Below are 25,704 nucleotides of genomic sequence, written 5' to 3'. Positions count from 1 at the left end.
TTGAGTGATTATATAATTTTAATAAGAAAGCACATAGTGTAGAAAGCCCTATTTTTAAGAGAGTCTCATTAGTTATAGTCACTGCCTCTGGAACAATGCAGTATTCTAATTCTCTGATGTCCCCTTAATTTAATACACGTTAATAATTTGTTATGTAGGGATTGTTCTGAAGCAGAGTTTCACTCTGAATACAATTATCGCTTTTTAAAAAATCAGGTACCTTCTCAAAGCATAGCATAATTGATAAGAATATTTTTTTTCCATTAATCACATGATAGAGGCACATGTGCAACCTAGAGATTCCTGGTCCATTTCTGTTTCAAATGTGTGCATTCATCATTCTGATCTGTCCAGGTTCTGCATTAATCTGCATTTTTTTAAAAAGTATAATAATATACATATTTAAATCTGTACTTAAATATACCCCCCAAATATTGATTTAAATGCTATTTTATCTCACTGTGCACATTTCTTAATAATCCTAAGATACACATTTTAATGCACATGTGTATGTTTCTTTGAACTTAGAACTATATAAAATTTGGAGATGTTAGGATGGGATCTGCACATTTGTCTAGGCTGGTCAAGTCAAGTCAGTTTGCACTGAAGTTAACAGAAATTAAATTACTCAAGCATCCCTAGGGGAAAAAATTAGTAAATGATCTCCTGGTCACTTGATCTCTTATCATGTGTATAGGAAGATCAGGAATCAGGGAGATCGTTTGGGAAGCCTCCACACACAGAGTAGTCTCCTTGCTGCAGACATCATGCTCAGTGCAGGAACGATCAGAGCAGGAGGAAAAGAAGCACGTCAGGGGTGCGGCCAAATGTGTGGCTTCACAGCCTCTTTCTCCAGTAGCATTAGGTGAGATGGTGCAGGTAGGACAGCACTGCTTACCTGTCTCCCAAACTCTGACCATTTCTGTAAGTTCCTGAGATAGGGAGTGGTGAGGTACAGGTAGCTCAGTGCAGTGTGCATTGGCCATTTACACCCAAATAATGCATAAAGAAGACCTTTGTGGAGCTGATAACATCAACTTCCTTTTCTAAATGATTGGTGTCTTGGGGAGGTCATAATCCTGGCATGACCCTGAAGCAGTTCCAGCCCTTTGGCAGGAGGCTAGAATGGATATACACCCAATTATAGATATACCCTGCCTATCAGGCTGGATTTCCCCAGCCACTTGGGGCGGCTCCCAACAGAATATTAAAAACATGATAAAACATCAGATATTAAAAACTTTCCCCCAAAAGGGCTGCCGAGATGTCTCCTAAAAGTCAGATAGTTGTTTATTCCCTTGACATCTGATGGGAGGGCATTCCACAGGGCAGGTGCCACTCCCGAGAAGGCCCTCTGCCAGATAATTGTTTGCCTGAGTTATTACTCATATATCACATGTAGACATTGACCCGGGTATGAACGACACTGTGACTAGGCCTGCAATAAAAACTTGCTTTTCGAAAGTCCTAGGTAGGGATATGTTGGCGCTCTTTTCCTCTTAACCCCAACTCACAAGATATTTCACTGACCTTATATTTATTTTTACTTCTCTTGTACTTACATAGTTTTCATCCAAGCAGAAACCTCCCAATTTTCCTTTATGTTAAGTTCAGTGGTAGCTCCAGTAGAGAGAGATGAATAATCAGTTGGGATTTTTACTCCATTAGTGCCCTCTCTTGGTAAAGCCACCAGGTGTTCAAAGCTAAATGATTTCACCCTAGAATGAAATCTCATTTTACTTGGACAGCTAATTCTGTTTCCAAGCATTGCTGTGCTGATAATACAGTTTCTTTGTAACATGCTCAAATAAAGGGAAATATTTTTTAATGATTCTGAAATGGACACCAGTATTTCCCAAAGCTGCCACTAAATGTTGGCACCTCAATCTTTTAAAAAGGGAATGGAAAAAATACTTAGAAGCCCCTTGTTTATTTATTTCTTTAAAGCTGCAGTCCTGTACTCACTTAGCTGGGAAAAGGGATGAAGGAGAAATACAGTTCAGTTCACATTTAAAGAGAAACCTACAAAATTTGCACTTCCTAAACAATACACAAACCAAAACACAGGCAACATTTTTGAATGTTGTAGTGGATTTCTTCAGCCAAGTAATGAACATTAAAAAATGTGTATACTAGGGTAAAAAAAATGTATAAAAATGCATATGGTAGTGGAAAATAACATGCAAAAAAGACATTATATTAGGGGAAATGTTTTGTCAAAATGTGTATATCAGGCAAAATTTCATACAAAATTTGTATTTCACACAAAAATGCTATACTAAATTGCAGCACTAAAATGCTGATTAATTTTCATGATGTCTTTTTTAAACAAACAATGTGGAAAAATGAGTAACTGAGAGAAATCAAATCACCCATCCCTACCTGTGAGTACGTCTCACTACTCACAATGGGGCTAACATGCAAGTGATTGCCATGACAAATGCACTTTCTCTCAAAATACAATTTTCAAAATAAACTATTTGTCAAAATAGGCATAAATAGTTTTATGTCATAACAAAGTTTGTTACACTTAAGGCACAACATTTTATTCATAGTTCATGGTTTACAGAAATAAAATTATGTCAAGTCTCATATACATATTTCAGCAGTTTACAAAACGTAACCACATTTCAGCAAACTTTGCATTGTGAAGGTTTCCATTTCTTTTACGAACCATGTCAGTCGGTTTGCTACTGTCACTTCTAGACACTTGAGTCTAGATGTCTGAAGGCGCTGAATCAAAAATGTTGCTCCAGCTCTATCCCTAGCCATCACCTTGAGCTATTTTTCATAGAGCCACAGTTCTACAGCTTTTAAAAATCAGTCAAAAATCAGACAAATAGTTCTGAAACACATGTGGACTAGCAAACTGAATGTAACCCATCAACCATATTTATGGATTATTAGATGCTCAACAGTTCTTCTGCTTCTGCAGACTAAGGCATGCCTTAGAAGTAGGAATCCCCCCCCCCCAAATCTCTGGTGAGATACTAGCTACGTTCCAACCCAGAAAAAAAGTCTTATTCGTTTCTAGGCACCAGAAGATTCCAAGACAACCAGCTGCAAGCTTGATATCATTTCAAGGAGGTAATGATTGAAAAGGTGCCTCTTCTCATCAATAAAAGCAGTTATTCTCTGCCTGTTATTGTCAAGACTATGCCAGCAGCATTGAAAACCTCTGCATCAGATTAACTATATGCCTACTATGGTGATACAGGTTTCTAAATGTGAGCATATGGAGCTGCTTAAGAGCACTGGTCCTTCAAGCTGACTTCTGCCTATTCTGACTAGCAGTGGCTCTTCAGGTTCTCAGGCAGTGCTTTTTTGCCAGGGGTACACAGGGGTACGCATACCCCTAAACGTTTTGTGAATCTTTGTACCTTTGTCCATTTACTGTATTTATTTTTCCCAATTTGAACCATAAAATGGCGATTTTTCTTGAGTCAAAATGAAAGTACCCCTAAACATTATTTTTGAAGGGGGGGAAAGGCGCTGGTCTCAGGTCTTGCTACCAAGTAGCAAATATACCATATTTTTTGCTCTATAAGACTACTTTTTCCCTCCTAAAAAGTAAGGGGAAATGTGTGTGCGTCTTATGGAGTGAATGCAGGCTGCGCAGCTATCCCAGAAGCCAGAACAGCAAGAGGGATTGCTGCTTGCACTGTGCAGTGATCCCTCTTGCTGTTCTAGCTTCTGAGATTCAGAATATTTTTTTTCTTGTTTTCCTCTTCCAAAAGCTAGGTGCGTCTTGTGGTCTGGTGCGTCTTATAGAGCGAAAAATATGGTATGTTTGTTTGATGGATATGTCATGGACCTCAGTGTTCCATGTCATCGCCAACTAAGGATTGTACCTGTCAGGAGTCCAATCCACAGCTTGATGACACAGTAAGTGTAGTTAATGAAAAAGGATTATTTATTGTCGAAACAACAGATAGCACCGGACGGCTTAACACAGCCTCCGCCATCATCAGTCAAGATGACCCTCTGAAGACTTCTTCCAGTTACAGAAGATTTTGAACTTTCTCACTTTGTGTCTCTTGCTTTGTTTCCGGTCTAACGGTCTAACCCTACTCTTAGGAGGGATTATCAACTGACATTCCAAGGGGGCGGGGGAGTTGGCACTAGCCGATGTACATCCCACATGGCAATTAGGCCTCTCTGTTCCTGGCTGCTTTCTTCAGTTGGCTGCAAACCTTCACTGGGAGCTGGCTCATACATGACAGTACCCAACTAAATCAGTGTCTGAATGGGTAAACCTCTGCTCATGGAATTTCTCCATCCACTGTGTGGCCTTCCCTTAAATCTTCTCTAGGTGGTTGGGGAAACCACAGAGCACATTTGTTGGTGAGTACAGAAGGCATTCAGGGGGAGGAGAAGGAGGGGAAGTTTCATTCTTAAAGCAAAAAGGCATTCTGCTCATGCAGTGATTCAGATAGGTACAATTGGATGTTACAGTCAATACAGTCCAATACTTACCTTTTTCTTGCTAGTTAATGATGAAAAGTGAAAGCTAAAAAAAAATGCACCAGAAGAAAAATCCTCACCTGTGAATTTACACTAAAAGATGAACTAGAATTGACATCGGGAGATCATAAATCATAAATTATGCTTGGATATGTTTGCTTTTGATCTGCATTTTGTTTTGAGAGCCTAGCTGTATATAGACCATGTTCCGAACGCTTTGAGCTGGCAACAGATGAGTGTAGGGAGGGAAAGAAGCACTATTAATCTTCATTTCCTGTTCCCTGCACTTCTCCATCTTTTCCTCAATCACCTGCAGAGATGTGAAGATCAATTTCAGACAAGACACGGACACTCAGGCCAATTGGGCATTCTATTCTGTCTTTTTCTTTTTGTCACTTCTGAAACAGCTCTGAGAAAAATGAACTGCCTGAGACAAATAAGTTAAGTTTTGTACAACCTAGACAAGTTAGACTGAATTAGAGATTTGGTGTTGGATCTAGGTGTGAGAAACCCAGTAATCAGGGACAGCCCTAGAATAAATAGTATAAAGTAAAACTCTGAGGTGCATCATGATGTTAGTAAGGCTTTTGACAAAGCTCCCTCATGGTATTCTTGTGGAGCAGCTGGCAGAATGTGGGCTGGACAAGGTAACTGTTAGGTGGATTTGTAGCTGGTGTGCTCACTAAAAAGTGGCAAGTGGGGTGCAGTTGTTTTAAATGGATATCAATCAACTGCCTGTCAGTGAAGTGCTGTGTGATCAAATGCTGCAGGGGTGTGTGTGTGTGAGAGAGAACTGGCTCTAACTCATATAGGTCAGAGGATGCTGAGAAAGGGGGGAGAGTTTAGGTCAGTGGTAGGCCATATGCTTTTGCCTGGCGTCTCTGTGCAGGGCTGTGAAAGACCCTGTTTGAAACGATGCATAGCTTCTTACAGTAAGTGTGGAACAGCCACCTGCAACCTGGAATCTTCCATATATTTTTCGGCTAGAACTCCCATAACCCCCAGCTAGCATGGTTAATGGTCAGGAATGATGGGAGTTGTAGTCCAAAACATCTGGCAGGTGCCAGGTTGGCGGAAGGCCTGTTATACAGACAGTACTGAACTACAGATGGAACAGCACTCTGACTTGGGGTAAGGCAGCTCTCCATGGTCCTATTGGCTTTCTGTAAAATCACAAAACGTGTGTGTTTATGTGTGTTTCAAAGAGGCCTCCAGTTCTTTTAGCTGAGTACTGCAAAAATGTAGAGTTTGCATTTGAGCGTACTTCAACTCTTATTAGAGTTCTCCAATGGGTTGCATTACTAATGACATTCCTGAATAATGAGCAGCAATTACTTATTTATTAGTTCTAAGCCCTCACTTTGAAAGAAAGATCAGTGTGGATGAGATGCAGGAGAAATAAATTATGATGCGGGAGTAAGGGAAAGTGCTTAGCCATTGTCTATAAATAGCCTTTGTGCCTTAAACAGTCTAAAAACTGGTATTAACATGAGGCTTGGGGGCCTTTGTGAGGATGCATATGTACTTCTCCATCGCTCCCAGGAAAGTGTTAACAAGTGACTGTCAGCAGCTCTGGTAAACCTTGTGTCACACTTGAATGCATTTTATTATCTAATCATGGTACTGTGGCTGCAAAGTTCCAAATGCATTTGTTCAAAGAATACTCAAGGGACCCATCAGGGTTCTGCTGAGCTGCATTGTAAAATTGGTCACTAGAGATGAAGGGCAGGAAATGAAGAAATGTTGCACCATCCCTTCTGAGAGGTTTCTTTCTTTCCATAATTCAATCTCAAAAGCATCAGAACCACCGGGAGTGGGGCAATTCTTTGTCATCTCATCAGCCCAGAGCTGGGGCATGTAAACCAGAAACTGCATAGAAGGCACATCAAACCTTTTTCCCATTGGGGTTGCCTTCATGCAGCAGGATTCCCACATAATTGGGACTGTGATTTTTATTTTTTATTTTATTTTTACCACATTGATGCAAACCTTTATTGAGGGGGGAAATGGAGTGGGGGGATATATGCATTTTTCATTATCTTTCTGTTGAGATGATTAGAGTGGCAGAGGAGAAACAATTGGGAGTGTGTTATATCCCAAAGCAAAGTGAGACCAGGTGTTCCCGGGTCACAGTAGGACTTCCATTGTGCAGGAACATTGCATGGTGGACTTCAAAGATGTGCTTCCAGCTGAAGTTTAAAGAGTCACGCAGGCAGAACGGAGGAAAGGCAGGAGAGATTGCCAGCAGGATTGCTTTCTTGAAAGCACACTAAGCACAGAAGCCACGAGGCAATTATAAGGGGGGAAAGGCAAGGGTGTCTACTGCAAATGTGTTTCCTCCCCTCGCCAAAGGAACAAAAGGGTGGAGATGAAAGGGCTGCTTTCTAAAAAGGGATCACAGATACCTGATGGGTGAACTGGTGCCAGGTGAAAAGTCACAACAGTGCACTTGTTCTTGTCGATTAATGAGTGCTAAGGTGTTTGCATTGGGGTGTAGGAACATTGGTCTGGGGCCATGGGGCATCCTTTCCATTCCATTGGAAGCTGGAGGCTGGTCCAGACAGTCAAACTCCATCACCATTAGCTGCTAGCCTCTGCCAGTGTGATGACTACAGACAAAATGAAGGTATGAAGGTAAAACAGAGGCACCCTGGCGCTATCACAGTATCAATAGACAGCTTCCGTACTGTATGTGGATGTGCCATCCTAGTGCACATCTGATTTATGTATCTGGCTTCTAAAAGGATTTCAGAGACTGCAGGCAGAAAAAGCAGAAGAAAACCACAATTTTATTAGTGGGGCAGAGGCACGGTTTCTTGTGCTTTTCAGCTGGAAAGTACAGATCACAAGATTCTGCAAACTTTAATGCTGATGTTTGAACAGGTTAAAGAACAGATGGTTGAGAACACTGAAATTTTGCAGTTTGAGAAAGGCATGACCAAATGAGAGAGAGGTGTGTGGGGGGGTGAGTGAATATGTGCACCTTCACAGTGTTGTGGTGTTCAACTTATGAGGCTAAGCAGATTTAGAAGAAGGGAAGAAATTTAACTCTGTCCTTAGGCAGTGAACCTTCCCCTGGTACAAACTATAAAAGCTGCCCTTTTAGCTAACACATGGGCAAACAGATGCGTATTTATTGTGGTCCCCGGTGAGACATGAAACTGCACTGAACACCTTTTGAGTAGAAATTTGTAGCAACAAAGGGCATTTTTATTTATTTCACCTCCCTGGAAACTCCAGACTAAATTTATCTCGGAGAATAAGGATTTCAACCTGGAAGGGAAGATAGATCAAATGGATGGGGAGGGCATGGTTCTGCTTAACCGCAGACTGCTGCATAATGTATTAGGAGTGATAAAGACTCGTACTGGATTTCCCATAATATATTTGCCATGCTTAAATTTAAAGCAAGGAGAAAGGAGAGGTGACATTAGAGTCTTTGGGGGGGGGTGTTTGAAGGCTAAAAGTTTTGGGTTTGGTGACCTTCCACAAGATTTGATAGTTCGCTGGGGCCCAAATGTTCTCAGGTCCTAGAATTATAGAACTGTAGAATTGGAAGGGATCCCAAGGGTTATCAAGTCCAGCCCCCTGCAATGTACAGCCCTTGATGTGAGTTCGAATTGTTCCCCAATTAGCAAAGTGCAGGGTAGGAAAAATGCTTTAGGTAGATTCACATGAACTGAACAGCCCTGAATTGTTTCAACTTCAGGAAACTTTAGGTACAATTGACACCATGTTTACTGGTTGCTGTCACTTTCTTGTGCAACCTACAATCAAGGCAGCTCAGAATATAAAACACAATAAGAAACAAAATGAGTTATCTTAAATCCTCAACTATGTTGAATAAAACGTGAAAGTATTAAAAAGGCTGGATGCAGACTTTGTCAGGTTTGGAGTAGACTGAAATCACTGGGACTTCAATAAGTCGTTGCTAACTTAAGTCCCATAGATTTCAGTGGGTCTAAGCATGGCTAAACCTGCAGTTCTAATCCCACATACATCCCAACTGAATTCAGTGGCATTTACTTCTGAGTATACATGGTTAGGAATTCAGTGTAAGCTTCAGTCTAACCCGTGAATCAGGACCACGATGAAAGCAACAAGAAATTCAACCAGCAAGCACTTGGGAGCACATTTCTATATTATTGTTATTATTTTTTAAAAGAGGTAGGCCTTTGCCTATTAGCAAGAGGGCATCAAAGATTTCTCTTGATGGGTCACACGAAGCTAGACATTCCCCAAAATAGGTGCCACTACAGAGAAGTCCCTTTCCAGGCAACAGCTGGGTGGCAATTGGGTAAGTAGTGGGTAAGCAGGAAGAATGATCCTGAAATGGTTGCCTCCATCTATTCATGACCTGACTTCCACCTACCAATGTATTTACAGTGTGATTACAGAACTGACATTGTGTTCCAGAGAAGTAAAAATCTGGAGGTTGCTTTGAGGACTGACTGCATGGGAAAGCAACAGTAAAATTCCTTGTAGTCACTGTTCTCCAGCTGATAAATGGAAACTTTAAAGTATCTATCTGAGCACAGGTAACAGCTAAGAAAGGCTCTAACTGATTTTGAATTTTAAATGAAATATATAGCTAGTTGAGTGTTTGATTTTTATGCTTAATGAATAAGTAAGAGAAGGATGAAAGCAGCTGGTCACCCCACTTTTTCCTTTTTTAAAAAAATGCAGCTATTCTCTGCAGAAATTTTATGCCTTACAGCCAAGATCTGAAAAACTAATTTAGATGCACCCAAAGTCTTGGGTATCCTTAGTGGCATATTTTGCTTGTTCCTTTTTTGAACATCCCACCATTATGTCATGCATTTAATAGCTTTGAAAGCTCTCTTACAATGTAAGACGATAACATACTTATTCAAAAGCAGTCCCTATCAAGTTAGATGGGGCACATTCTCAAGTTAAGTGAGGTATAAGGTTGCATTCTCAGCTTCAAAAGTGTATGCCATAGGGGGATACTGTTTGAGAAACACAAGTCCAACACTCCCTTGAGTCCACAGAATTAGCTGTGTGGGCCTTTGAATGGGCCTATGTCTATTTTTTAATGATTTATTTTTGAACACGCTTTGCAGCTAAAGAACGAAAAAACAACAACAATCTATGCATGAGCTATTCGGACCCCTTTTCCTAGTACAGCACAACAGAAGCATCTAATAAATGCCTTGTGCATATGCAAGATGTTGCACAACCCCCAGCACAGCTAACATTCTAACCATACTTGCTGTTGCGGCTAGTGTTCTGTTGGATCTCACCCTATATTTCTATGTTCTCCCTAGCCTTTTCTAACATTGTTCAGGTGACAGCTAAAAAATCCATATGTTTCTGAATGATCTGGGCACGCATTTGCACACAGCAATATTTGGTTATGGCAATCTGTGCACAGGCAAGGCCAGCTTAGATTATATTTTAATAAAGTTTCAATCTGTTGCTGTTTACCCATTCTTTGATATGGTTTCCTTTTATAATTTATGTGTATGTCTTAGTTTCAATAAAGATCTCATAATCTGCTTGAATTTCTGTGGCTAGGGACGTGCATGCTTTGCAATCAGGTCATTCCCTAAAAAGCAGTACAGTTGATGCTCGGGTTGCGAATGTGATCTGTGCGGGATGCACGTTCGCAACCCACAGCATTCGCAACCTGCAGCTGCATGTCTGCACATGCGCTGGTTGCGATTCAGCACTTCTGCACATGCACAATGCACAATTTAGTGCTTCTGCGCATGCGCGACCACCATAACCCGGAAGTAACCTGTTCCAGTACTTCCAGGTTTCAACAGTCCGTAACCCAAAAAAAAACCCACAACCTGAAGTGTTTATAACCCGAGGTATGACTGTGATGACAAAAGGAGGACTAGAATATTGCAAATGAAAGGTGCAATCCAACCACAGTCAGACTTTGTGCACTACTTGTGGCTCACCAACTCAGTAATGTTCACTACATTTGTAGTGTATCAGGTAGCATGTTGGAAGGACTCCAAATTCCCACTCAGCCATGAAGCTCATTGAGTGACACTGGGCAGAACAGTACTTCTCAGCCTAATTTACCTGCCATTGCTTTTGTGAGAATAAAAATTGGAAATGAAAAAAGGCAAATGCAGACTACTAGCTATAGCCTGGGATTGTTCAGCTGGTAGAGTATGAGACTCTTAATAATAGGGATGGGGGTTCCAGCCCCATGTTGGGCAAAAGATCCCTGCATTGCAGGGGTTTGGACTAGATGGCCTTCATGGTCCCTTCCAACTCTACAATTCTATGATTCTATGTACTCTAAAAACTAATTTACTTGCTGCATACACATTCCTATTTGCTCTGCATCCAGGGTTCTCCCACTGTTTCTGTGTGAAGCATTGTGCATATAACATTGCCCACTATAATGCAATTTCTTGAGAAATACAGCATTTTCATGTGTTCTCTCCCCTCAAACTAGATTTGATCTTATTTGAAAATGTAAGGCAAAGGAAGACATCTACACACTCTCTTTCTCTGCCCACTGGTGTGGACAGAAAGCAGGCAACTTGGGAACACCTCCAACCACAATGATGTGTGCAGCAACAAACACATGTGATTTGAAACACAGCAGGGGGAAATAACCTCACTGTCTTTTAAAACAGTAATATGAACACATCCTCTCTTTTTTCCCTTCCTTCCTGGGGTCACATTTCTGTTTAGCTTGGAATGGTGGGATGGAAGGGTGGTAGCAGAAATGGCTGTATAAGAGAGTTATTTGCTTTCAGCTGAAAAATGGAATCAATAATCCCTTTTTCTCTGGTGGGGAAAGGTTTGCGACTATAAAGAAGGAGGGAATTTCCTCACTAAACTCCATGCCAAATGGTGGTTATTTCATTAGCATATTGCAGCACTTCACCTACTACCAAGAGAGGAATCTCAGAGTAGGTGCTATATCATCCAGTGACATGGTTTAACTTTATATAGGATGTAAATATTCATGATCAGGTTCTACACTTTGCCTTTCTTGGCTCGACCATGCATATTCATGGTTACACAAGAGAATAATTTGTGAATATTCATACGCTCCTTGTGATGAAACCAGGAAACATTAATACATAATTCATGCCAGTGAAGTATGGAAAACTATTTTGAAAAATGGCTGCATCTTACAGGCTGCACAATATGATTTTCCGCCCTCAAGGCCTAACTTTTTCTTAGACTCCCAAATCCATCTTTATCTCCTGTCATCAAGTGTAGAGGCCATGCCTTTCAGACTTACTTCAACTAGCCTAATAGGTCTATTTTGAGAAGGAGAAAAACCGAGCATGATCACAGAATTACAGGACTAGATTTTATTTGAACTGGACTTCATGCTCTCCAACCCCAAGTCTCTAGGTAGAATGGATTCTCTACATACCAGTTCACATTATGCCACCTTTTCAACCATATCATTCTTATTATAGCCCTTTTGATGTGCCTTTATAGCCAAGTGGGAACCAATTCTGTATGGTGTGATCCCACAATATGTGTGTGTGTGTGTGCGTGTGTGTGTGTGTGTGTGTGTGTGTGAGAGAGAGAGAGAGAGAGAGAGAGAATGAATGAAACATTAAAGTTCATGGTCTCAGTTCTGTAGGTCTTTCTCACTCAGCTGGCACCCTGCTTGGAGGGAGAACATCAACATAATATTTATTCAATTGATTTATATACCATTGCTAATCATAAACAACTCTAGAACAGTTTACACACAGTGAAATTTATCATCAAAATGCAATTTAACAAATTAAAATGATAACCCACACCAAACCAGCAGCAGAAAGGCAGTCTGCAATTACAAATGTGCTACTAGGATCACCCAAAATACTTAATGAACAGCTAGATTGTCAGCTGAACCCCTCCATGCATTGTTGGTGCCAAATGGAGTTCAGTAACCAAGATGCCACCACATAAAAGACCCTGAGTCATCACCCAATGTCTAACTGGTGGGACCTTCAGAAAGGCCTTTCTTGCAGACCTCAGGGCCCAGTCAGGTTGATAAAGGGAGAGGTGTTTCTTCAGATATCGGAGTCCCAAGTCATTCTGGGTTTTATATGTCAGCAGCAACACCTTCAGTTGGTCCTGGTAGCATTCAGACAATCAGTGCAGATCTTGTAATACCAATGATATTCAGTTGTGATAGGCTATGTTGCTCAACATCATGGTGGCCACAGTTACTTTTTTGTAGAGTCTGGACCATTTTCAAGGGCATCCCAACTATTAATGTGTTAAAATACTCAAGCGAAGAAAATGGGTGATTGTGAACAGGTTGTCTTGGTCCCGCAATAGCCATATCTATGAAGCAGCTGTAGCTGTGGAAAAAATATACCCGTGACACTTACGTTACAGAGAAATGAAGCCAGAAGCCTGGAAATGTGGAAATATGGTTTTACAACAGAGACATGATGACTAAAATGTCACACAGGCATTGTCCAATGAAATGAATGTTATCTAAATGTTTGTAGTTCTTTCAGAGAACATTTTGCCCACCCCTAAAATGGCACAAAGCTCTCTGAACATTATGAAAATTTGGTATATCCCAATAGAATAGGGTAGTGTTTGGGCCTAACAAAATCTACACAGGATCATTATGGGAATAAGCCCCAGTGAAGCTTGGGCATGTGCCTCACTCTTCTTCTCATGCTGCCACAAAGGACCCAATGGAAGCTTTTACCTCCATTTTTGATAAACCACAGTTTTGCATTATGCCTGCACCCTAAACTATGGTTCATCTTAACTATGGCTGGTTGAAGCAAGCCTCTTCCTTAAACCAAATCTTAAAGTTGGCTCATTGAAACAACAACACTAGTTAAGGCAAACCAAACTTTGTCCAGATTTGAACATAAAGGATAAATTGCAAAAATGGAAGTGTGAGCTTCTGATCTACTTGCAGCCATGCCAGAGGAGGAAAAGGGAGGGGCAAGCCTGTGGCTTGCTGTCACTCATTCCCATAACAATAAATAGTTTATCATTATGTTCAAATGCAGCCAATATTTAGTTATTTCTAATTAATGCTAGGCTAGCACCAGATGCATTCTATATTCTGTGGTTTTCAAATTCTTGAAAGCATTCAGAACTGAGTAAAAATGTACATGGAATTCAAAAGCTGGAAGAATTACTAAAATTAATGAAGTGGCAAGAGTAAAATATAACTTAATAGAGAGAAATAATTCAGGAGGATGGAAAAAAATTAAATGCTTTTGTGGAGTTCTACTATGGAAAAGTAATTACACTCCTGGAACACAAATATGTAACATTCTTCATTGTGCATTGTGGGCGTCTTTTGTCCTTTTCAAAAAACCAAATAATTATTTCTAATGCAGCAGATGCTGCTATTCACTTAATTTTCAGGAACGAAGAATAAAAATAAGGTATGTAAGGTTCTACTGCCTACTCCACAACATGAAATTATTTTAATTAACATAGACTGGGTTTCCTTGAACATAACAGCATGAATTCAGAAGACAAAAAGTCTTAAGCGACAGATGACATGCATGGTTTCTGCAAAGAGAATGCAAATACTTAATAGCAACAGCTGTTTTAAAATTAATTTGAGTTTACTCAGATTGTTTGCTCTCTTTCCTTTTCTAACATCACACACAAACATATTATCTTTCCTGACAAAGGCCTAAGGAACATATTTCATCACCCTTGGCTGATACACCAGCTGGAACCATTGGTAACCTCAATACTAGGCTATTCTTCTTCATCTTATATGGGGCTTCCCTTAAGGTTTGTTCAGAAGCAGTAGCTAGTGATGAATGTGGCAGCTGGGTAGTGGCTGCTTACACACCATACATCTAATGCAAACCCCACCAAAAATACACACACCAATGCAAAACCTGGGAACTGTGGTTTGATAAAACTACTGGTAATTGTAGCTCTGTGAAGAGTAAATTAAAGTTCCCAGGGTTCTTTTGTGTGGGCTGGGGGAATGTGTTTTAAATGTGTGATATGTGGAATTGCCAATGTGTTTGGGAGTTTACTGCTCACATAATCTTCTATTGTCTGGATCCGGTGATCTCAGGGAATCTTTTGTGAAGCTTCCTGCAGTTTCTGAAGCACTGGCATCCCAAGAAGAAGAAGCTTCTCAGTCGTTACTTTGCAGGAGCAGAACCCCCTTCAGTGAAGGCCTGGTGTCAGCACCTGTCACCTGTTGGCAGCTTTCACCCTTTTTATCAACTGTTTTCTGGCAACAGGCCACCATTTTATTTCCCTATAATGCCCCAGAGTGACACTATTTGGAAGGTATTTGGGGAAACAAAAATGAAGACTTCTAGACACCTTTCCACAACTCAAGGACAACTTAGTTTTACCATCAGGTAAGCCTACTGGAACCTCACAGATCCATGAGGGGACCCATCTTCTCAAGGGTTTCTCAAAGCTGTCACCAGCCATTCCTCCAAGACCGCATGTTTGGTTCCATCTCTCCTGACATTCTGCAAAAAGCTTAACTCATGTTTTCATATGCTTTTGTTCGTTCTTCTCTTTTGGTTTTCTGTTCTGGATTATTTCAATTTTCAGTTGCGCTTTCCCGTTGCTTTCATTTTGTTTTAGTGTTATACACACAACAACAACAGCCCATACAATAGTTTTGAATTCAGAAACATAAAGCACTCTTGGCTCGGATTGATGTAGAAGCCTTTATGCTTTGCTGCCTTTGCACTCTGGCTCCATCTTCTGCTTCTTAGAAAGCGTTTGGAGCAGAGGCATTTATTAGCCCCATCATTCATGTCTGCTGGCTGACAGGGCTATGTGTCTAAGAGCTTTGGTTGCCAAATCTGTTTATGATATGCAGTTTTCAAGATGAAGCAACAATCTAGAATGGTGAAAGCTGAATCTCAGTGCTTTCTTGGCATGGAGAATGAGAAACTCTTCCAGTGTAATTGTATTGTGCACAAGGGATCTAAGAAAGACCACATTCTAGGAGTTATCTGGGCATTTTCTTTTCTAAAATCTGTGAAACATTTTCTAGTTTTCCAATGAGTCATGCTCCTGAATTGAATTCAGAGTACAATTTAGAAACAGCCTATTGTACATTTATTCCATTCAAAATACACTGCCAGCTTCATATTCCGGCACTATCAGTGGAAGAAAGGTTGCACCAAAATGGTGGTGGATATACATATTGAATGCAGGTTCCTAGAGCCATAGGATGAATCCACCATGCCATCTTCAAGATACTTTCCTACCCCGTCAAAAGAGGAGACCAACCAGATGCAGTAGTCATGGAAGATGCAGCCCATGGGAAAGAGGAAGGAGATAAACTACTACCAATGCTGCATGGAAGTTGCATGTGCTTAGGGAATAGTATTCCTCACTTACTAGAGGAGGAGGAAATCCAAGATGACCTTTAGAAGTTAGAGGCAGGATTGCCTCACAATTGTCTAAAGACCATTTGCTGAAGTTGTGCACATGCCAGAATGTTGGTTAACGAAGTATTTGATAACTAATCCTCTCTCCTGGTCTTAAAAGTGGAATATAAGTAACATTTGCCCTTGAAATCTTTCCATTCCCGGAAGTTGCTTTTTGATAGGATCAAGCAGAGGTTATAATTGAAGTCGGTTTTGTGATTTCTGTCCAGTTCTTGATATGTATTTTGCATAATAACTCACCCCACACTGACTGACAGTATTTAATGAGAACAGCTATTCCCACATTGTTTTAAATGTTAGAACCCTTTTTCAGTAATAGGTTACCTGAGCCAAGAAACTGAAGCTGTTACAAGTACCTGAACTCTAAGGGTCTGTGGAGAATTTAATAACAAGACATTTCACTGCGAAAAAACATACAGCAAGTGAGATAACATATTCTTTCATTTGCACCAATTGGTCTTTTTAGAAGAAAGTACAAAGGATTTTCATTCAAATGTAGTTGTCTAGAATATATGTATACTGGTTAAACAGCTGATGGGTTGTTTAGCTGAGTCTGAGGGAGCAAACTCGCTGGATTTCAGGAGAAAGAAATAATCAGTGGCAACAGAAATCATGTTAATTGGACTGCAAGCCATCATTTTGTTGTTGTTGGGAGCATTCTTGCTAGACCAGCTGTCCAGAATAAGAAGAATAACAGGAAACCTAACAGGGGTCAGGGGTCAGTGAAGCTGAGGCAAGTGGAGCAGAGGATCCTGTGTTATATCCCAAATTGGGATTGGGAAGAAATTAATTTTAAAGCATAATTATGTGTGCCTTTAAAACTTGCTTTCATTTAAAAACCAGTTGAAGGTATTGTTTCACATTTTGTGGAACCAAGGTAACTGTTACATTCTTTAAGCTTTTTGATTTATTTTTAGAGGTATTATTTCTTAGTCTTCTAATCAGGCCCCTTTACTCTCGCTAAGATATGTGACCCTGCAGGCATTTTCTGTATCATCCTGTTAATCTTCCCATTTCAAATTGCTAATTTATTCTGCTAAATGGTGGTGAGAAGCTTATTACAATCAGGCCCTTGAGGGAGTTACCCAAACCCTTCATAGCTGGCTATGACCAATTTTCAAAATACTTTGCGCATAAAGACATTTATATGCATGCCAATTTGAACACTTAAGTTCTAACAGGATCAGCGCTGGATATACCTCTGATTCCCTCGTTTGTGAATACCTTTCAGCTTGTTCAACCTCAGCACAGAGAGAAATGGAGAAGTCAAGCTGACTGGGTGTGCTCAACCCTTACTCTTGGCTACTGAAAACTCCATGACTTAAGGAGAAAATAGGTGCTTTTTTTAGGGAGGCAGCTGAGCCAAAGATTTGGTGATGTGTTATCAGTATGCGCATATTAAAGGTAAAGGGACCCCTGACCATTAAGTCCAGTCATGGACGACTCTGGGGTTGCGGCGTTCATCTCACTTTGCTGGCCGAGGGAGCTGACGTTTGTCCACAGACAGCTTCCGGGTCATGTGGCCAGCATGACTAAGCCACTTCTGGTGAACCACGGCAGTGCACGGAAACACCGTTTACCTTCCCACAGCAGCACTACCTATTTATCTACTTGCACTTCGTGCTTTTGAACTGCTAGGTTGGCAGGAGTTGGAACCGAACAACGGGAGCTCACCCCGTCTCGGCGATTCAAACCGCCAACCTTCTGATCGGCAAGCCCTAGGCTCTGTAGTTTAGCCCACAGCGCCACCCACGTCCCCACAGCACCACCCACACATATTACTCAGATCTAAATCTTTCATTTCCATTTCCTGATCCTAAGGAGAGCTTACGGATCATGAACCTGTGTTTGAAATCAGTTTGGCAATGAATGTTAATAAATATTAATAAACAAACTGAAACTTAACTCTGACAAGATGGGTGCGCTATTTGTTGAGAATTCTTATTTGAACAACCTTTTGTGAATGGGACATTATTCACTCTGAAGGATCACTCTGGGAGTACTCTCATCTACAGTGCATGTCTGGTGTTTGTAGTGTCTTGGACTTTGTAGTGCCATCAACTTTGGCTGCTTTACCTGCTGATGATCCTCTTCATTCCCAAGTTAAACAGCACTGTACTATTCTCATCGGGATGTGTGTGGGCTGCCTCTGAAGACAGCATGAAAGCTTAAAGTGGTCCAGAACTCAGCTGCCAGGGTCTTAATCAGAGCAAATAACTTTTAGCCCTATAGAACTTTCATTTGCTATCTATTTGTTCCTAGGCTCAATTTAAAGTGCTGATATTGACTCCGTAATGGCCCATGAACAGGATCTCTCTTTATCCGCTTTTAGATCTGTTCCAGGTACTTATGAATTTGTGGTTTTGATTCTTCTATGTAAACCTGCTGATATAATCTCTTCAATTTTATTGGGATTTTTAATAATAATAATGATTATCAAATATATTGTAATTTACTGAGGTTTCTTCTTTTTATAGGTCACTTTGATCATGATTTATAGAAAAGCAGGGCAGTGAGAGATGAGTGAAATCTCTAACAAACAGAATTTATGAGTTCCCATAGCATGAATCATGGTTGTCTTCTTGACATTATGGGGACCTGAAGAGCTTTCACTTTGAAAGCTGTAATTCTCCTAGTGATTTAACCTTGAATATAACTATTCTTCTATTTTTACTTTAAGAATAGATTTTCAGTGCTTTCATTTATTTGATCTATCACTATTGTCTGTAATTTACTTGATTCCAAACTTTGACTGACTGAATGACTGAATGACTGAAACTATGAATGGATGAAGCACAAATTAATAAGTACACCACTTCCTAAACCAACAGTGGGAGCACATTGGAGTGTGTACACAGCCATTTGAAGATATATTTTAGGGGCAAATGGGAAGTTCAACTTCATTTATAGTGCAAGTCTTCTATGCCCATTTCAAGCAGTTTCATTTTTATATTGGCAATTTTGGATACCATTTTTCTAGAATAATTCATTAAAATGAGCACATTAGCTGTAATCTGTCAGGTTTTCTGTGATCATCTGAGCAAATTTCCTACATATTTACCTGTGCAATAAATGTAGATTCCATATGAAAGTTATATAAGACATCCCATATGATATGGCGGCTCTCCTCTCCATGAGAAGAGATGAAGGTCTATGCTTGTAGAAGGAGGTCCATTCTTGGAAGCTCCCTTCCAGGCAATGCTGAGAGAACTGTCCATGGTGCTTTTGTTGGTGTAATATGAACAATGGGTTAAATTACACAGTGCTTGGTCTCACGTCTTGAGGTACCACATCCCCCACAACAATATGTTCTGCCCTAGGCTCTGTGGTTTAACCCACAGCACCACCCATGTCCCTAATGGTAAATATATTTATATCCTATTGATTTCAATGGAAATGGTAACTTCTCCACTGAAATCAATGGGATTTGACGTTGCTTAATTTTGGCTGACTTCTTCTGAGAATCTTGACATGTGCACATGCTTGAGTGTGTGCACATGTGTGCACATGCATATCATTTGCAGCCGAACAGATGGATTTTATCTATTGCAAGCCTAGTTCACCACCCCTCCCAAACCCTCCCATTTAACTTGTATTTTTAAGATATCTGTGGGATTTGTAAAAAGTACTGAGATGAAACTGGTCTTTCTCTGAACATGATGCCCTTCAGCTTAAACATCCTACAGCAAGATTCAGGAAACTATGTGATGTGCAGAGATTAAAGGCTCTAAGGGTTACATAGAAAAGAAGCAAAGATTACCTTTCCTTTTTTTTTCAGAGGTCTCTTCCAGAGGAAAGCTCAAGTGCTAATTATCTCTTGGTTCTATTCCATATTTCCCAATACTTTAGTAAAAGTGTGTTTAAGATTAAGCCTTTGTCACTTTAAATGATCGTCCTTAGGAAATGTAGCCTCATCTACATGCAACATTCTTCATGTTCAATGTGTCTATATTTAACTTGCCTACAACTTAGAGCTGAAAGATCACATCCTGATGACAGTGGAACGGTGTAGTTGGAACTTATAGCAATATTTCCTAAACCTTTGATACATGGAGCAATGGGACCCCTTCCCAGATACTGAAATCGGGGGCTCACAACTACGCTTCCTTGAAAATATATAATGTGCATTTTCTCAGCTACCAGGACAATGTGTGGGCATCCTCCTTGCAATTCTAGGTTAGTATACTTTTATACATCCTGTGTACTAATCCTCAGAGTATCAGTGCCTATATAAGCCAAAATAGGTATAAAGGGGGGGGGGTCAGCAGACTGTGGTACCCCAAGGTTTGCAAAACTACACAAACCATTTAGAAAAGAATCAAGGCGATAATAAAAAAAATCACAGCATTTTTAGTGACAATGGAACACTCTGACTGACAGCGGGGGATGGAAAAGCAGGAGAGAGGGGTAATTATTGTTATTATTATTATTTATTAAAATTATATAATACCCTTCATCTGAAGATTGCAGGGCGGTTCACAGCATAAGAATACTGGATAGAAACACAAAATTCTTAACAAAGGAAGAACAAACCAAACCAATAATCCCCCTCCCACAAATTCATTTATAGGATGTTAATTAGCCCAAGAAGGGACACGGGTGGCACTGTGGTGTAAACTACTGAGCCTTGGGCTTGCCGATCAGAAGGTTGGCGGTTTGAATCCCCATGACGGGGTGAGCTCCCATTGCTCAGTCCCAACTCCTGCCAACCTAACAGTTTGAAAGCACGTCAAAGTGCAAGTAGATAGCTCCGGCGGGAAGCTAAACGGCATTTCTGTGCACTGCTCTGGTTTGCCAGAAGCGGCTTAGTCATGCTGGCCACATGACCTGGGAAAACAGTCTGCGGACAAACGTTGGCTCCCTCAGCCAGTAAAGTGAGATGAGCACCACAACCCCAGAGTCGTTCGCAACTGGACTTAACTGTCAGGGGTCCCTTACCTTTTAAGCAGCCCAAGGTCAGGTTGAAGAGGAATGTTTTTGCTTGGTGCTTAAAGGTGTAGAATGAAGGTGCCAGACAAGCTTCCCTGAGGAGAGCATTTCACAGATGGGGAACCACTACAGAAAAGCCCATTCTCGTATTGGCACTCTCCAAACCTCTCATGGAGGAGGCACATCAAGATGATGATCTCAAGTAGGTTTCTATGGGGAGAGGCTGTCCTTGAGGTATTGTGGTCTTGAGCCATTAAAGGCTTTATGGGTCAATACTGGTAGGCCTGGAAGTAGGCCTGGTAGCTAATTGGAATTCAGTGTCCTGGAAAATTTTGTTGCACTTTGCACTTGTTTATTGTATTTAAGTACATTTATAACTCAACTTTGTTCCTTAATATGGAGTTAAGGGTGCCTGTGGAACTGAAAGCAGCACTATAGTAAAATGCAAGGTAGCAAGGAGGATAATGCTATTATGGCTACTAGCCATAATGACTATGCACTGTCTCCATAGTCAGAAGCATCAGTGCTTCTGAATACCAGGTTCTGGAAACCATGGAAAGGGAGAGTGTTGTTGTGCTTGGGTCTTGCTTGTGGGTGGTCCACAGGCATCTGGTGGGCCACTGTGAGATGCTGGATGGAATAGGTCATTGGCTTCATTGCCAGGAAGCCCCTCATCTAGGACTGAGTAGGCCCACAGCAGCCTAGGTTCAGCAAGGTTTTATCATCTGCCCTGGGAGTTGCCTCTCAGGAACCAACTCAGTCAGTGATGGGGTCATGCTTTCTGGGCAATAGTGATGCTTCTGGGATTCCCCATGCTTGTCAACTATTGCACAGGCTATGTGAAGTAATCTCAGTATATCCACATTTTCTTCTTTGAGTTATTATCATTTCTGATATATCGGCAGAGGCAGCAGACTAGATGGGCATGGTAGAGGAGAAAATGCAGTTTTCTCAGTTATGAGGGCAGAGAGCAATATATGAAACCAGCACAGCAGCATAATTTTTCAAGGCAACCACTTTGTTATAATCTGACGAGAGGAAAGCTGCACATTACCCTTCACCCCTGAGAACCTCTTTACTCAGTCACATAGTATTCTGAGAATACTTTCCCATTGTTCATCTACATTTTATTTTAGCAGTTCCCACTTCTGCATGGGTGTTTCTGGCAGTTTATGTAATATGTGGGAGGGGCAAATGACATAGTTACTCCTCACACCATCTCTGCCTCACTAGCTGGATAACCAGTTAAAGACAAAAGGACGGGGTGTCAACAACATAGTGTTAACAAAATGCCAGCGGTGTCTCCTGGGAGCCAGTGTGGTGTAGTGGTTAAGAGCGGTGGACTCATAATCTGGTGAACTGGGTTCGCTTCCCCGCTCCTTCACATGCAGCTGCTGGTCACACTTCTCTGAAGTCTCTCAGCCCCACTCACCTCACAGAGTGTTTGTTGTGGGGGAGGAAGGGAAAGGAGATTGTTAGCCATTTTGAGACTCCTTAAGGGGAGTGAAAGGCGGGATAACCTGTCCAAACTCCTACTCCTCCTCTCCTCCTCTTCCTCCTCCTTCTATTCATGTGATCATTCCAGTGAGAATGCATCATATTGGCTTAGATTAGAAGAACCTAATAATTCCAAAACTGCCCCAAATATTCCTAAATTCATTTTGGAGGTTCCTGCTGCATTTCAGGGAGCTTTGGTGAGAACTTACTTCAGTTTGGACAAGCACTGAAATTTCCAAAGTGGACCATTTCAGCTTGAGATTCAGGACTCATGCAAATCTGATAAACCACCCTAAGTTTAATAATGATGATGATATAGTGCATTTGTGTGTGTTGTATCTGCAGCTGGTTCATGTTGCATTTTCTCCTTTTGATTGCTCTTCCAATGCATTGGATGTTTTGTTACTATTCCATTGTGCGTCAGCTTGAGGCTTTGGCATACAGTGACAACTAGATTGACTAATCATAGCAACATACCCTCAATATTCCGCTGACGAAAATAAGGACTTGTGTCTTTCGATACCAAGCTCTTGCGGAAGCTAGTTGACTTTGGACCACTAGTTGACATGGCACCACTGCAAGCCCCAGCACTGGCTGCAAGTGTCCCCTCATTTTCTTCCCTGAGCATGGTAGCAGCATTGGAGGGGGAAATAAGACATTCCAGGATACAATCAGAAGCCAGGAGGGCTTCAGTAATTCTTGGATGTCCTGTGGAAATCAGGACAGTTGAGGGGTATGTAATAATAGAAGCAGGCTGCTGGGTGCTTCTGTTTGTGTGGTCCAGAAAGTAGTGGCTCAGTATACTGGATGCACCAAACACAACATTTGTTTGGTTATGGGCTAGCTGTAGGCAGAGTGGCCAAAGTGCTTAGCAGACTCCCTATGGAATGACTTGCCACTCACTCTAACACTCTCGACACAGAGTGTCATACTGTTATGACTTTGTTGTAAACAGCCGGAGTGAATTAACAGTGTGCCGTCCTCTTAAGCCCAACACAGCCTCTGAAATTCCCCTTCTCTCAGCTTAAAGAGAAACCTTGCTTCAGCCCCAGGCCTGCATTTAAGAACTCTGTCAGGGAGCTGTATAGATACTTAATAAGCCTAAGTATTTATGAGGTGCCTCAATCAATAATCAACAGACAGCAGAGTTTTTTAGTTTTGTATTTTTTAAAAAAGGATTCAGATATGTGCAACGAGGAAAAATAACTTTGATTTATTTTTATTTTTTTTAAAGAAAGCAGGTTTATTGGAGTTTTGGTGGAAAATACTGCCTGATGTGTTGTGCCTAATGAAAAGTTTGAAGTACAACTCAATGCCAGTAGTTTAAGACAAAACCAGGTACCACCTGGTTGATACTGCACTGATTTTGATCATCCAGTCGCTTCCAGCTAGAAGAGAGTATGGGTTTAAATCTGCTTTTTATACTTTTGCATCCTCAAAATCAAAGAGTTTTTTTCTCATGCCAGCTAAGCTTGAACTGTTTCTATATAAGCATAAATATTAATGCTCCAATCTATAGGAGAGTTCCCTCTTTATGTTTTGCCCTACCAAGGACACACCAGAAGCAAAGTACTCCGATGGCTAAAATGTGTGGATGATAGTTTCAAGGTTTCAATATGCAAGGTTTCAATAACACAGTCCTACTACAGCACAAACTTCTCCAATTATGGAGTCAAAACTATAGTGACTTTGGAAGTAATGGTATGGGTTCTGTCTCTTTTATCTGCATGCATGGCATGGCTATGTTTTTAATCACCCCCCAGTTCTTTTTCCTGTAGGAGCTTCCCTCTGTATTTCGTCAGACATATAAATTAGTAATTTTAATGCTTCATGCTTCTCTTTTTATACCCCTGATAATGCCAGCACACACATAGCTGCCTTCAGAAGTCTTGTAAAGGATGTATAGGGTACTTATTTCCTTGGTTTGGGGGTCAGATAACTCCATACCCTCCAACATTTCTCCAATGAAAATAGGGATGTCCTAAGGAATTCCAGCATCAAATCAGAAACCGGGATGACTTCTGTGAATCTGGGACTGTTCGTGGAAAAATAGGGGCATTTGGAGGGTCTGAAACTGTACATGAAATCTGTGGATGCATTGCAAAATGCATTGTGATATGTATATATTTCTAATTAAAAGAAGATAGTAAGTTTGTTTGGTGCTGGCTCATGAAATTGTACCCCAAAACTACTGTCTGCCCCAGGAGGAAAATTTTTGTTGGCTCCATTCGGAAAGCCAGCATGATATTGTGGCTGCAGGACCATTCTACGATTGGGGGAACGAAAGTTCAGATCACCATTCAGCACTGAATCTCACTGGGTGATAATGAGGAGGAGGGGCATCTGGGAAATATTCATGCTGTACAAATGAGAGGGAGAGGAGGGATGAAGAACTGTGTTTCAGGTATGATGTGGAAGCAAGGCCACTTGGAACAGTTCTGCTTTCCACCCAACCTCATATTGGGGAAATATGGTTGGGGTTCTTCTGAAGAGGGCTCCTCTGTAATGTGATTTGCATTTGTGATACGTGCTAACTAACTTCCTTGGTGTGCCGGTGAGGTTCAGATTATTGTCTTTTATGGTTTTGTGTGAATTAGGGTTGTGAGATAAACTCCCATACAGTTGACTACTGGTATTGAAATAACATTGTGATAAGTGTTTCAGCAAGGCAATACAGTGGTACCTTGGGTTAAGTACTTAATTTGTTCCGGAGGTCCGTTCTTAACCTGAAACTGTTCTTAACCTGATGTACCACTTTAGCTAATGGGGCCTCCTGCTGCCACCACACAATTTCTGTTCTTATCCTGAAGCAAAGTTCTTAACCCGAAGTACTATTTTTGGGTTAGCGGAGTCTGTAACCTGAAGCGTATGAAACCTGAAGTGTATGTAACCCGAGTTACCACTATATACTGGTGAACAAAAGGTTGAGACTTGATGGTTTCCCAGCCAGCAGCTCAGCTGAACAGATACTTTGCGGATACTTTGCAGGCTTTGTTTGCTCTCTCTGCCTCCTCCCTCCTAACAGATAAGAAATGACATAAGCCCTCACACAAACCAGCAAACCCTTTCAGCTTCACCAATATGTTTCTTGCTCCTTTCCTCGGCCAATTTTAACCACTTGCAAGCATATAAACCAACTCTTTCAGTAGAACTTCCTGCTCTCAAAAACTCAAAAGCTCCAGCAGCAAAGTAAACAGGGAACATAAGCAAAGAATTGGAAAGTGCTTCTTTCACACCCACCCCAACTGGGGGGGGGGGAGGAGGAAGTGTTGTTGTTTTTTTAGCTTTTCTCCATATTAAAAAGGATGTTTGTTTGTTTGTTTATTGGAGACCCTCCACTTCCAAGGGCAGGCACAGTGGGGCCCTCTGCTGCTGCAGGAATACCCGGTGAGGCCCTCCACCACTGTGGATAGGGGATTCCTGGGAGTCCCTCCACCACTGGGAT

At 41.1% G+C, this 25,704-nt stretch overlaps 1 protein-coding gene across 4 annotated transcripts in view; it reads left to right on the top strand.

Moving 5' to 3' along the window:
- CDH18 (cadherin 18) overlaps positions 1-25,704 on the top strand; it is a 639,311-nt gene that overhangs the window by 168,849 nt on the left and 444,758 nt on the right. The window lies entirely within an intron of this gene.

Source organism: Podarcis cretensis (assembly GCF_951804945.1).
Source record: "Podarcis cretensis genome assembly, chromosome: 7".
NCBI classification, from domain to species: Eukaryota; Metazoa; Chordata; class Lepidosauria; order Squamata; family Lacertidae; genus Podarcis; species Podarcis cretensis.
This window is presented reverse-complemented; position numbering and strand designations above follow the sequence as displayed.